Source organism: Cebus imitator, unplaced genomic scaffold (genome assembly GCF_001604975.1).
Source record: "Cebus imitator isolate Cc_AM_T3 unplaced genomic scaffold, Cebus_imitator-1.0 Scaffold335, whole genome shotgun sequence".
Taxonomy (NCBI): domain Eukaryota; kingdom Metazoa; phylum Chordata; class Mammalia; order Primates; family Cebidae; genus Cebus; species Cebus imitator.
Genome location: NW_016107650.1, coordinates 7,622 through 20,609, shown reverse-complemented (window position 1 = coordinate 20,609; position 12,988 = coordinate 7,622). Strand labels below are relative to the sequence as shown.

The following is a 12,988-nucleotide window of genomic DNA, read 5'->3' as shown; positions in this document are numbered from 1 at the left end:
CAATCATTAGAGTCAACCGGCAGCCAACAGAATGGATGAGGAGACACCTGCCTTGGACCACTGATCTATGTAGTTCAGCAGTCTTGAGCCCATCAGTACTCAAGGGGCTCTAAGCCTCCTCTGTAAGTCAGGATGGAATTAGATGACACCACATTTCTGTCTGATGTAGACACTCCTCCCAGAGTCTCCAAATGTTTTAGCATCTTACAGCAAAAATCTTCCAGTCTGTCAGTTCTTGATTTAAAAAGAGCACAGCAATCTGTTTAGAGCTTCCTTGAGCCCTCTATTTTAATGTGCCTTTGTAGATAATTCCCAGTATCTTGTGTCCTTCATCTTTATGATTTATCAGACTTGTCATAAACCCCAGTATTCTAATCTCTTACTGAATAATCCGTATCCAGGGTTGTTTCTCTTCAAACCTGGCCTTGCCCTGCTCATTCCATTCTTAGCCATTTCCATTGGGTTCACCAGCTAATTCCATTCTCATTCTATCCACTCCGTGCACCAGATTCACTCCCCCTTTGTATTATTAAAACACATGCCAGGCCAGGTGTGGTGGCTCACACCTGTAATCCCCGCACTTTGGGAGGCGAAGAAAGACAGATCAACTGAGGTCAGGAGTTCAAGACCAACCTGACCAACATGGAGAAACCCCGTCTCTACTAAAAATCCAAACTTACTTGGTCATGGTGGCACATGCTTGTAATCGCATGTACTTAGGAGGCTGAGGCAGAAGAATCGCTTGAACCCAGGAGGTGAAGGTTGTGGTGAGCCAAGATTGTGCTACTGCACGCCAGTCTGGCAACAGGAGTAAAACTCTGTCTCAAAAAACACATGCCAATAGACTAGAAAAAGAAGGAAGACTATTGGGCTTTAAAACGTGTTCAGATCTCATTTCTAGCGTGTCTTGTGTCCAAAAAAAGCATCCTCATCTCTAAGTCTCAGGTTCTCAATCTAGAAAATCACTTGAACACGGATTGAAGTCCTTGAAGGTATTTTAATTAGTCCCAAGACTCCTTAAACTTCTGTAATTCTGTGGACTTTTGGTTCTGTCTATAGGAAAATTCAGAATACACAGCCAGCAGAATTTGAAAACTTCCAGTCCGATAGCCAAACCTTTATTCTGTCATAAAGACTTTGATGGTTAATTTAAAAAAAAAAATTCTGGTTACCACAAAAATTGTCAAATATATTAGGACAAACTCAAGGACTAACCTCATTACTAAGAGAGACCTAAAATGAGAGTTTAACTTACTTAAACTCATTAATTTAGACATTAATTAAAATAATTTATCTGATTAATCTTATTCAGACCTATACCTTGATCAAAGTTCTGCACAAGTATCTCTATCAATCTGTGCTGATTAGCAAGAAAAAAGATTTGAAAGGCTGATGGCCAAACTGTGGGCCAGCTACTTTTTGAACTATGGGATCATGATCCATTTAATCAACCTCTCTAAACCACAGTTGCCTATTTAATAAACAGTAGGTTATAAGAAAACAGACATGATGGCTTTGAGGTGCATTTAATAGGGTGGTTAGCCCAGAATACACACTCAATAGATATTAGTTTTTTCCATCTATGTTTTCTTAGTTAACATAATTTTTTAAAACTGTAAAGTCCTACCTGACTGGAGATTCATCAGAACTCCCACAACCTATTAAAGAAAAAATGCATTTTCAATCAGTAATGTATAGAATATTAAAACCATAAGAAAGGACAGTTATGCATGGCTATAATTTCAACTATTTGGGAGACTGAGGAAGGAGTATCACTTGAGAAACCCAGAAGTTTGAGACCAGTTTCGGAAACATAGCAAGATGCTACCTTCATTTAAAAAAAAAGTATCCACAGTTCTGTAAATGATTTAGATCATTTTTCTTTAAAGTATACAACTGATGCTTTGTTATAAAGCATTCATTTGGGAGCTTATTAGATTGGATCTTATTAGAATTAATATAAATTATACCTATTGGTATGTGATTAGTGCAGTAAGAACTCTTACTTCCCTTACTTCGTATTTATTAAACACAAAGAAGAATAAACTTATCAAAATTTGGTATCTACAAGTGAACTGCAGTATACAAGTCATCCTAGCCAAACCCTATGAAACTGAATAAAAATGGTATTGTTAGCAGAACAGACAGCATGAGTTACCAGTGTCAAACACCATGATTTCTGGACCAAAATATGAAGGGGGGCAGTTGAAACGGTAAACAGTAGTACTCCTTATCCACTGTATGTGTGGAAAAGACACATATGCCATGTTTTTCTCTGCTCTCACACCACAGCAACAATCATCAACAAAGAAAGCTTCTGTGACGAAACGTGGAGAGGTTTTTCCCACCAACAGGCAAGCAATCACTTCTGCAGATGACACAAACTGGGTGTCATCTAATTCAGTTCTCACACTCTGTCTGCAGACAGCATCAGATTCCACAGGTAAAGGTCTCAGTCCTGTGAGACTGCCTCGCTACATCAGTCCTAAGTCTGAAACTCCAGAACTTCTGACCAGTCAGCTTCAAATTGGGGTTCCCAGGACTCCCTCTTTGGGTTAAACTGAATTGCTGGAATGGCTTAAAGTACTCAGGAAACACACTTAGCAGCATGGTATGAATGACAGTACAAAAGGTAAAGATGAAGAGATGCATAGTGCAATGTATGGGGCTAGTGGCACAGAGATTCCATGCCCTCTCAGGACATACCACCCTCCAGGAACCTGTGTGTATTCAGCGATCTGGAAGCTCTCCAAGCCCAGTCCCTTTGGGTCTGTATGAAGGCTTCAATACATAGGCATAACTAATCAATCACTGGCTGTTGGTGACTGACAACTTTCAGCCCTTCTCTCCTCCCCAGAGTTTGCAGAGTGAGACAGAAGATCTCAACCCTCTAATCAGGCATGTCTTCAGCATGGTACCAGTTCCCATCCTGAATCTACCTAGGAGCTTCCAGCCATCAATCATTAGCATACTAAAAGACATCACTTTGGAAATTCTAAGGATTTTAAGAATTGTACACCAAGAAATGAGTCAAAGTCCAAACACAGATTTTACATCTGCAGTTTTGAATTATGTGGTTACAGCTCTAACAGTTAACTGTATTCCAAACACATTACATTGAAAACTCCAGAAATAAACAAGTCATAAGTGTTAGTGTGCCAGTCTGAGAGGCACAATAAAATCTTGAGCTCTTGCCCACTATCCATCCCAGGATGTGAATCATTCCTTTGTCCAGTGCATTCACACTGCATGTGCTGTCCAGCCCTAGTCATCAACATGGTCTCCTCCTGCATCCCGCCATCACTGTCATTGAGGCCTGAAGGTCCAGGAACACTCAAAGCTGATAATCTTTTTTTCTGACTTAGAGTCGGGGTGAATAGTGACCCAACACTACATGACAATGCCTACGTCATTCACCTCACCTCATCTCATTACATAGGTACTGCATCACTTCACATCATCACGGGAAAAAGGGTGAGAACCATACCATATATTTAAGGACCACATTCAAAAAACTTGCATTACAGCATATTACTATAATTTTCCATTTTTTTAATTAATTTCTTACTGTGCCTAATTTATCAATTCAACTGTATCGTAGATATGTAAGTATGGAAAAAAGTGAGAGTGATTCAGTACTATTTGTGCTTTCAGGCATTCACTGGGAGCCTCTGAATGCATCTCCCATAGTTAAGGGGGAACTACTGCACTTAGTTTGTTGTAACACAATACATTCTAGCTCTTTAGTTAAAACTGTTCAGTTTAGGATAAGACACCCTATCACCAAAAGTCAGCAAAACATAAGAATCAGACCAGAAACAGGGATTCTTGCAAAAACTTTCCAGCTGCCAGTGGAGAAGAGCTCAAGGGATATTAATGTGTTACCCTGGCCAATACTCTTGGGGAAGGTGCTGATTGTTTTACTTAGTTGTAGCTATGTGCTCTGCCCTACATAAAACAAGGCCCAAATTCACCTGCCATTTTACCTCCCACAGAAAGAACCACTTGAAAGATGACTGCTTTAAGAGCTTATCCACTCTGAACCACATCACAGAACAAGACTCTGTCTCAACAACAACAAAGAAACCTAATTGTTTCCATGTAAAAATAAGTCTAGGTCCACACCTGATCTGAAGAGTTCACAATGCCATGAGACAAGACAGAAATTTATTAAAAAATTAAATTCCTCCTTTCTGTAGAAATAAAACTATTGAATTTAAGCTTTTGTAAGACAAGTCAAGAAAAAGAGCAAAAAATGCAATAGTAAAACTTGAAAGGCCATTTCATAATCAAGGGCTCATGAGACTTTGACAAACTATATATATATTGTTCGAAACCTTGGTTCTGAATTTTGACATGAGTAAGTTGCAGTTTCATTCGCAGATGTTCAAGAGGTCAAATAAGACAATGTCATTTGCTATTTTCATTCTTTTTTTTTTTTTTTTTTTTTTTTTTTTTTCTCTTTAGAGAACAGTAAACCTCTTTAGAGAAATGAGTTGTCATAACTTCATAGGCTACAGGCTCATGAGTCATAATTCNTTTTTTAGAGAACAGTACATTAAACTTATTTAGAGAAATGAGTCGTTGTAACTTCATAGGCTAAAGGCTCAGGAGTCATAATTTTAAGGGCATTTGTAAAATGTGGTGGTGCATGCTTGCATTCTGAACTTTTCAGCCTTAAGCTCTCATGTAGTAAATATTCACAGATACAAACTGATTAAACAAAAGCTCCTTTTAATCTGACAGTCTTTTTCTTTTTTTGTTTGAGAGAGAGTCTTGCTCTGCTGCCAGACTGGAGTGCAGTGGGGCAATTTTGGCTCATTGCAACCTCTGTCTCCTGGGTTCAAGCGATTTCTGTCTCAGCCTCCCGAATAGCTGCGGCTACAGGCATGTGCCACCATGCCCAGCTATTTTTTTATATTTTAATAGAGATGGGGTTTCACCATGTTGGCCAGGATGGTCTTGATCTCCTGACCTCGTGGTCTGCCTGCCTTAGCCTCCCAAACTGCTGGGATTACAGGTGTGAGCCACCGCACCTACCTATTTTTCCTTTTCTGTTTTTTTTCTTTCTTCATTTATCAGCAACAGTAGAGTCTAATTCAATGTGGTAGAGTGGCATAAGGGAACGCAATGACAAGTATAAAATGAATTAAACCAGAGCGAATCACATCAGTGTGGATACATCTCGAAAATATAATACAAAGTACCCAAAAGAAAGTGGCAGAATGATATGTAAAGTGTAGAACCACTTACATTCCATTTTAGGACACAAATAAAACTTCTGCATATTATTTCTGAGAATCACAATATAGTTAAGGATTTCAAAAGGATATTGAAATGGAAAACAGCCAGTGATATTGGTAGCCTCAATGCAATTATTTTTTTAAAAAACGTTTATACCAAAAAGTCTCAAAACCACCATTTTAAGACTGTCAGTTATGAATGAATTACTTTCCTAGTTTTTAATAATCAAAGATGCCACAAACACACCCATATACATAGCCATACGCACACATGCACACAGTCTGCTCATTAGACCATCTCATTGGTTTCACAGCATCGGTGTAATAACATTAACAGGAAGCCTCTAACATTAATACAGAAACTAATATCTAAATAAAGCATTCCTTTAGGTAAGTATCAGAACTCCAACTATAGCACATAAGATACTGGAAATATCTTAGAACCTCAAAATTCACTGCTTTGAATCCGACAAGTATAAAAATTCCTTATTGGAAACGTTATGCTATTCAAAATATTAAAATAGAAGCATCTGAGTTAAAACTCATATTTTTAAAATCTTGTTTTCTTATACTTCTAAATTTAATTTTATTGAAACATGAATACCAACAATAACATTTATGTCAATGCCTTCCATTCAATTTAGAATGAAAAGAATTAGGGGTAAGAAAAATTTGAGTACTTCCAATCATTTAATATACTTATTTCCAGCATTCCATTTGTATTGAAAATGTACCTGCTCTCAATGTCTGTACATTCTTTCTTTGTACTGCTTCTGTCACAACATGATCTTCAGTGGTAGGCTGACTTGAGTTTTAAAAGAAAATAATAAATCATATATATTTTATGCAATACAAAGTAACTAAAAATAAATATATATAATTACCTCCAAGGAAGGATGTTATTCAGGAGGCCTTACAAAGGAGAGGGGACACGTCATCGATTATATGTAGATGTGACAGGGCCAACCAAACATTCATGCAGTGTTAATATCAAGCTGAGTCCCCATGCCTGGCTCTGAAAACAATTAATGTTGAGGATTCTTTTTGGCATCTTCTTTTATTGCCTAGGACAGCAAGGTGATGGAAATATACTGAGTAAAATAGGAATATAGGATTCCTAAATCACAAACTTTGTATTTCAAAAGTGAGATTGTTTCAAATGCCTATAACTAAAATAGAAAAGTATGGATATTAATGTGAACATGTTGAGCTGATATTGATAAAAGGGACCATTAAACAGTGGAGCAAATCATAACCTTAGAGAATCAATGTCAAGGCTGATGATGAATGCTACAGAGTATTTAAACTGGAAAACATCAGAGGCATTGATGCCAGAACACTACAAATATTTATCATGTGCTTCCCCTTGTCCTGTCACTTAGGAAATAGACAGTTGGGATGCCAGTTCAGGTGAATGTGTGATTCACCTCTCATCAAAGAAAGTGTTCTAAATTGATCAGCTATGATACACACTTATGAAATAACAGTTTCTCAAAATTCTCATTTTCCTGTGCCCACGTGGCTACTGAAGCACCTACATTTCTCATATCCTCTTGTTTGATCTTTTCTTAAGAGTTCCTTGATCCACTCATGCAAGACTTAAAACACATCAAATAAACTATATAGAATAAGCCTTCAGTATCAAAATATTTATCAAAAGAGAAAACATTGAATTGCCACAGTCTTGATAGAAAAGAATAAACTTTTGTATTTCAAGATCAGTGCAGTATTCTTAGAAAATTTGAATACCAAATACAATTTGAATACCAAATACCAAAATACAATTTTGGTATTCAAAGAATAAATTTTATAATACGACTGCTTCTAAAATTAGCTAAGTTCGATATGTCATCTTACTCTATAAACGACTTGTATAAAACAGATATAATATCAAATAACTGGCTAACACCCCCCCCCCCAAATTAGCCAAAATGCAACTTAATCACATCTTATTCACTCATGTCAAAGAAACTTCTTGCTCTGAGGCCTGATAGTTATGAAGAGAAATTAGCTGCTATGCTTTACCCCAGTTCTAGCACTCCTCCTGCCTCCAAGTACCCTCCACAGCAATAACCGCTTTTGCTAGATGGGGCATATGCCCAAGGAACTGCAAGTGAGGTGTCTCAAGTTCCCTTTGTTTTAACTCCAAAGTCCCCCAAGAAACCCTTTTCCCCCCTCGTTGCCCTTTCACAATCCCTTTTCCTTTGCAAAAGTAATCTTTAGATCTGTCATCCTGACGCTTCTCTTCCTAACTGCTTTTTGTGGATAATTGCGACCACTTTTTTCATCTGTGTTCAGCCGTAGTATACACCAAGAATTTCATTTTTCATCTCATTCTGCTTCCTCTGTGGCCAGAATCCTACTTCAGAAATAAAAGGAGAATAATGCCTTCCCTTGATTCTATTATTTTTAAAAATTGCTTTCCAGTGGTTCTTTTTCCAGATTATTCTAAAGGAAGGCTAGTTCCTTGTTACTCAGAGCTATGTCTGAGGAACAGCACCAACACCACCTGAGTACTCCTGAGAAATGCAGAATCCCACATGTGCTGAATGACAATGTCCATTTTCCAGAAGCTCCTCAACTAATTCATGAAAATTTGGATGCCCTGTTCTACACTAATGTGCTTCCACATTTGTTTACCGTAATCATCCATCTGGAACTTAGCCTCAATTTCTTCCCTATTAAGTCCCTGAATTTAATTCTGCATTATAAGCCATTATGTTTCTAATAAACTTAATCACGCTATACCTTCTCTAACTTTCTCTCCATAAATCACAAGACACTATTCAATTATGTTAATATGGCCTATATGATACTATCCGATGAAATTATAACATTTTCTATAAAATTAAATTATGTCCATACATGGCTGACCATTTATGGTGATACTCATCTATGGTAGATAAAACACAGGTGTGTGGTGAGGTACCTCAGTACTTAATGCCTCTCCAATAGTGAGAATGAGAGCAAGAGCAGGAAGGTGTTACTCTAATTCTCTGACACATTTTGGTGCTGAAAGCTCACCTTCTTTCCTATTTCTATCACCCTGCTCTTCCTTCTTCTACAAATCAATTTGACTTTACTACCCTCCTTTACATACACCCACATACTGTTTCTTCACTTATTCCATGTACACTCTGCCCTCCTCATTCTTTTTTATTCATTTCCTCTTCCCTCTTTCCTGACTTGCCTCACATCTTAGAGTATCTTTAAATGGAAACTAATAATTCAGCTCTTTGGCGGTACTCAATAGACTCAACTGCTGACCCCTAATAGATATACAACTTATCACCATTTTACTTCTCCTTTCCTTATTATACATTTAATAGAATATTTTCTTTAGCTATTTGAATATATTAGTGCTCATATTTTTTTTAAAATTCCATCAAATTCCTTTTAAAAAAAAAAATAGTATTCTTACCTTCTCCTTTTACATGGACTATACTCTGTGTTTTTTTTCCATTGGAAGGTCTAGGTAAAGGCTCCAAAACTTTCTCAGGGACATACTGTTGAGGTAATATCAAGCATGAGTTTCCATTTAAAAAATTATAATGAGTTGCATAAAAAAGTTTCCTATCAATTTTCTTTTTTTGAAACAGGGTCTCACTCTGTCACCCAGGGCTGGAATGTAGTGGCATGATCATGGCTCAAGGCAATCTTAACCTCCCGATCTCCAGCAATCTTCCCACCTCAACTTCCTGAGTAACTGGAACTACAGGTGCGTAGCATCATGATAGGCTTTTTTATTGTTATTTTTGTAGAGACAAGGTCTCACTCTATTGCCCAGGCTGGTCTCAACCTCCTGGTGTTTTTTGTTTTGTTTTGTTGTTTTTCAGTCAGAGTCTCACTCTGTCACCAGGTGCCAGGCTGGAATGCAGTGGCATGATCTCGGCTAACTGCAACCTCCCCCTCTCAGGTTCAAGCAATTCTCCAGCCTCAGCCTCCTGAGTAGCTGGGACTATAGGCCTACACCACCACACCCAGCTAATTTTTTTTATATTTTAGTAGAGATGGGGTTTCACCATGTTGGCCAGGATGGTCTCTATCCCTCGACCTCATGATCCACCCACCTCGGCTTCACAAAGTGCTGGGATTACAGGCGTGAGCCACCATGCCCGGCCCAAACTCCTGGTCTTAAGTAATCCTTTCACTTCTGCCTCCCAAAGTGTTGAGATAACCAATGTGCACCACCACACCCCACACTAATCAATTTACTTAAAAAATTTCAGTTTACCCAAGCTTGGTGGCTCACTCTTAAAATCCCAACCCTTTGCAAAACCAAGGTAGGTGGATTACTTGAGCTTGGAGTTCAAGACAAGCTTGGGTAACATAATGAGAACCTGTCTCTACAAAAAAAAATACCAAAATGAGTTAGTCATTGTGGTGTGTGCCTGTAGCTCCAGCTACTTGGTAGGCTTATGTGGGAGGATTACTTGAGCCTGGGAGGTGGAGACTGTAGAAAGCCAAGGTCATGCCACTGCACTCCAGCCTAGGCAACAGAGCAAGACTGTCTCCCCCTAAATTTCAATTTACTATTTTAAAACTAATTTGTCTTAAAAAAATAAGAAGCATGTACTGAAGACCAAAGCATTCCAGTAAAGAATGTCATCTACACTTTCTAGATCAGGCTCATCTGTTATCTTCGTATGTCCATTCACTTGCTTATCCAAGCATGGCAGCCCAAAGAAAACATATTCAGAAAAAGAATATCAGCATGTGCATATTTTAGTCAGAAACTAGCTTCAAGGTACCTAACTCTACTTTGTAATCTCCACCAAAAATAAGAAAACATTTTAAAAATACATACTGGCAGCCGAGCGCAGTGGCTTATGCCTGTAATCTCAGCACTTTGGGAGGCTGAGGCGGGAGCATCACGAGGTCAAGAGATCGAGACCATCCTGGCCAACATGGTGAAACCCCGTCTCTACTAAAAAATACAAAAATTAGCTGGGCATGGTGGCGCACGCCTGTAGACCCAGCTACTCAGGAGGCTGAGGCAGGAGAATTGCTGGAATCTGGGAGGCAGAGGTTGCAGTGAGCCTAGATTGCACCACTGCTCTCCAGCCTGGTGCCTGGAAACAGAGCAAGACACTGTCTCAAAATATAAATGTATATATGATATATATATATTATAATGTTATCCATATATGTTATATATATAATATGTATGATATGTTATACATATGATATATATTTTGGCCAGTTGGATTGGCTCACGTTTGTAATTTCAGCACTTTGGCAGGCCTAGGCGAATGTACCACTTGAGATCAGGAGTTTGAGAGCAGCCTGACCAATACAGTGATACTCTGTGTCTACCAAAAATAAATAAATTATCCCAGATTGGTAGTGTGCACCTGTAGTCCCAGCTGCTTGGGAGGATGAGACAAGAGAATTGCTTAAACCCAGGGGGTGGACATTGCACCACTGCAGTCCAGCCTGGGTAGAAGAGCAAGATTCCATCTGAAAATGTTATGTATATACAAATATATATATATAATACATATATATGTATATATAAAATTATATATATTTTATAAAATATATACATATATAATATATACATCTATATAAGATATATAAATATGTATTACTTGGTGTCATACATACAATATTAAAAAAATTAAATATCCTCATATAAATATTTCAGTGTTAAGATATTTATGATAGAAAACTTGGAAATATGTCATATTGAGTATCAATAAAACACCATAGAAGATGCTTCATTTAGGTAAACAAAGACTTCGAAAAAACTACATTTTTGTTATAAAATCCTTACTGACAGAAAAACAAAGGTTCAATAGAATGATAATGTAGTAATAAAATTTGTTATATTTAAATAAAAGCAAGCAAATATGTGATCAACTGTAAAAATACTGTTTTTTTTTTTATTATATTTTTAGTTCTGGAATATATGTGCAGAACATGCACGTTTGTTACCTAGGTATACACGTGTCATGGTGATTCGAGGCATCCGTCAGGCCAGGGGCAGTGAACCACACCTTTAATCTTAAGACTTTGAGAGGCCAAGGTGGTTGTATTGCTTGAGCCCTGGAGTTTAAAACCAGCCTGGGAAAAATGGTCAAACCCCATCTGTACAAAAGACACATAAATTAGCTTTGCATGGTGGTCCATGCCTGTAATCCCAGATACTCAGAAGACTGAAATGGAAGGATTACATTACCCTGTAAAGTCAAGGCTGCAGTGAGCTGAAATTGCGCTACTGCACTTTAGCATAGGCAACAAAGTGAGACCCTGTCAAGAAAGAAAAGAGAAAAGGAAAGGATGAGAAAGAAAGAAAAGAAAAAGAGAGAGAGAGAGAGAAAGAACAAACTTCAAAAGTGTAGCAAGCTTTCTTTAAAAGGAAGAAAAAAAAACATTTATTTAGGAAGTATCTAAAATGTGCCAGGATTCTATTTCACATTTGCTGTACATAGTGTAATTATAAAAAATAATTTTGATGATGGCTTTCTGCCCATTCCAGGGAGTTAAGAGCAAACTGATGGATAGGATCTTTTGTTCTCTCCATTCAGAATTTCCACCTCTTAGACTTTCACATGGCTGGCTGTTTCTCCTCCTCTAGTTGGCAGCTTAAATCTGATACTCAGAGGGCTGTTCTCTGACCACAGATTTCCAGTCCTACTCCCATTCACATCCTAACTACAAACTTTCTTGTTATCTTCTAACATTTTCTGTTTTCTTTATGGAAAGCATTTATAGTGAGAAGTATTTGCTCTTTTTCTGTTCTTACTGCTATAGCATAAGATCTCATCTTGTATATTCAGCGTCTCACTGACTAGCAGAGTTTATGATCTATAACCAAAATAAATTCTAGGTCAAATCACTTAAAATTTCATCACAAAGTCTCATGTGCCAAACCCTGTGTTCCTACAGGACATATTCATTCGTAGCCTGCTGAAACTGAACACACCCCTACCCCAAATTTAAAATCCACGTGCCATTTCCTACTTTTCCATTCTTTTCTTGATGCTACTGCCATTTTATCATCCTTCAGGTTTACAAAAATTTTCCTCGAGATTTACTAAGTCACAGAATACTGAATACTGCTATGATCATTTTGTCTCAAATGTGTCAACATATTTTCCAGATTACATATGCTTTTACATTTCCTACTACTTTTGTTTATTACACATACCTTAGTACCATTTTTATGAACAAGGTCAATGACAAATAATTTTTCCCAAGGTCCCATACCTAGTAAGTGGCAGAACCAGGATGCTAACATGTCTTTTGACTTCTACTTGGTGCTGGTAAAACTATGCACAAGCTGCTTCTAGCAAAAAATCAGGCCCCTCCCATTTCTCTCCATAGATATAACATTACAGTACACAATTATTACTTTATACTTCTGCTGCTATAAGTGTGGCTGCCACAGTAGTACTTAGTGTGTTCTCTTTTTGAAAATGACTTCCACTTACAACACTAAACAATTGTAATTACAGTCCCACATAGTTATTATTCCTCATGCTTTTTCTATTAACCTAAAATGTTCATTGTAGATCTATATTGGACAATCAAAATATATAAACATACTAAAATCCCAGCATTATCTTTTCAAGTTCCAATTTCAATAAAAACTACAATTCAAACTGTTTCTAACTCTCCTTTTGATTTTGCACATCCAGACGTACCACAGAATGATACATTTGGCCACAGCTTAACCTGAAATAATTCTTTTTCTTTTTTTTCTTTTTTTCTTTTTCTTCTTCTTCTTTTTTTTTTTTTTT

At 37.4% G+C, this 12,988-nt stretch overlaps 1 long non-coding RNA gene across 5 annotated transcripts in view; it reads right to left on the bottom strand.

Annotated features, from left to right (window-relative positions):
• Nucleotides 1–738: 738 nt before the first annotated feature.
• The window catches only part of LOC108287025, a 19,863-nt gene continuing 7,613 nt past the window's right edge, over nt 739–12,988 (bottom strand). Inside the window, exons 1-5 of one of the 5 annotated variants that reach the window (XR_005196441.1) lie at nt 11,181–12,982; nt 8,665–8,749; nt 6,128–6,307; nt 1,628–1,658; nt 750–798 (exon numbers count right to left, since the gene is read on the bottom strand). This is a non-coding gene — a long non-coding RNA (uncharacterized LOC108287025). Of the gene's footprint in view, nt 1,659–5,019; nt 6,308–8,664; nt 8,750–11,180; nt 12,983–12,988 lie in introns of those variants that run through there. The other 4 variants (XR_001818169.1, XR_005196442.1, XR_001818168.2 and 1 more) reach the window with 4 other exon arrangements.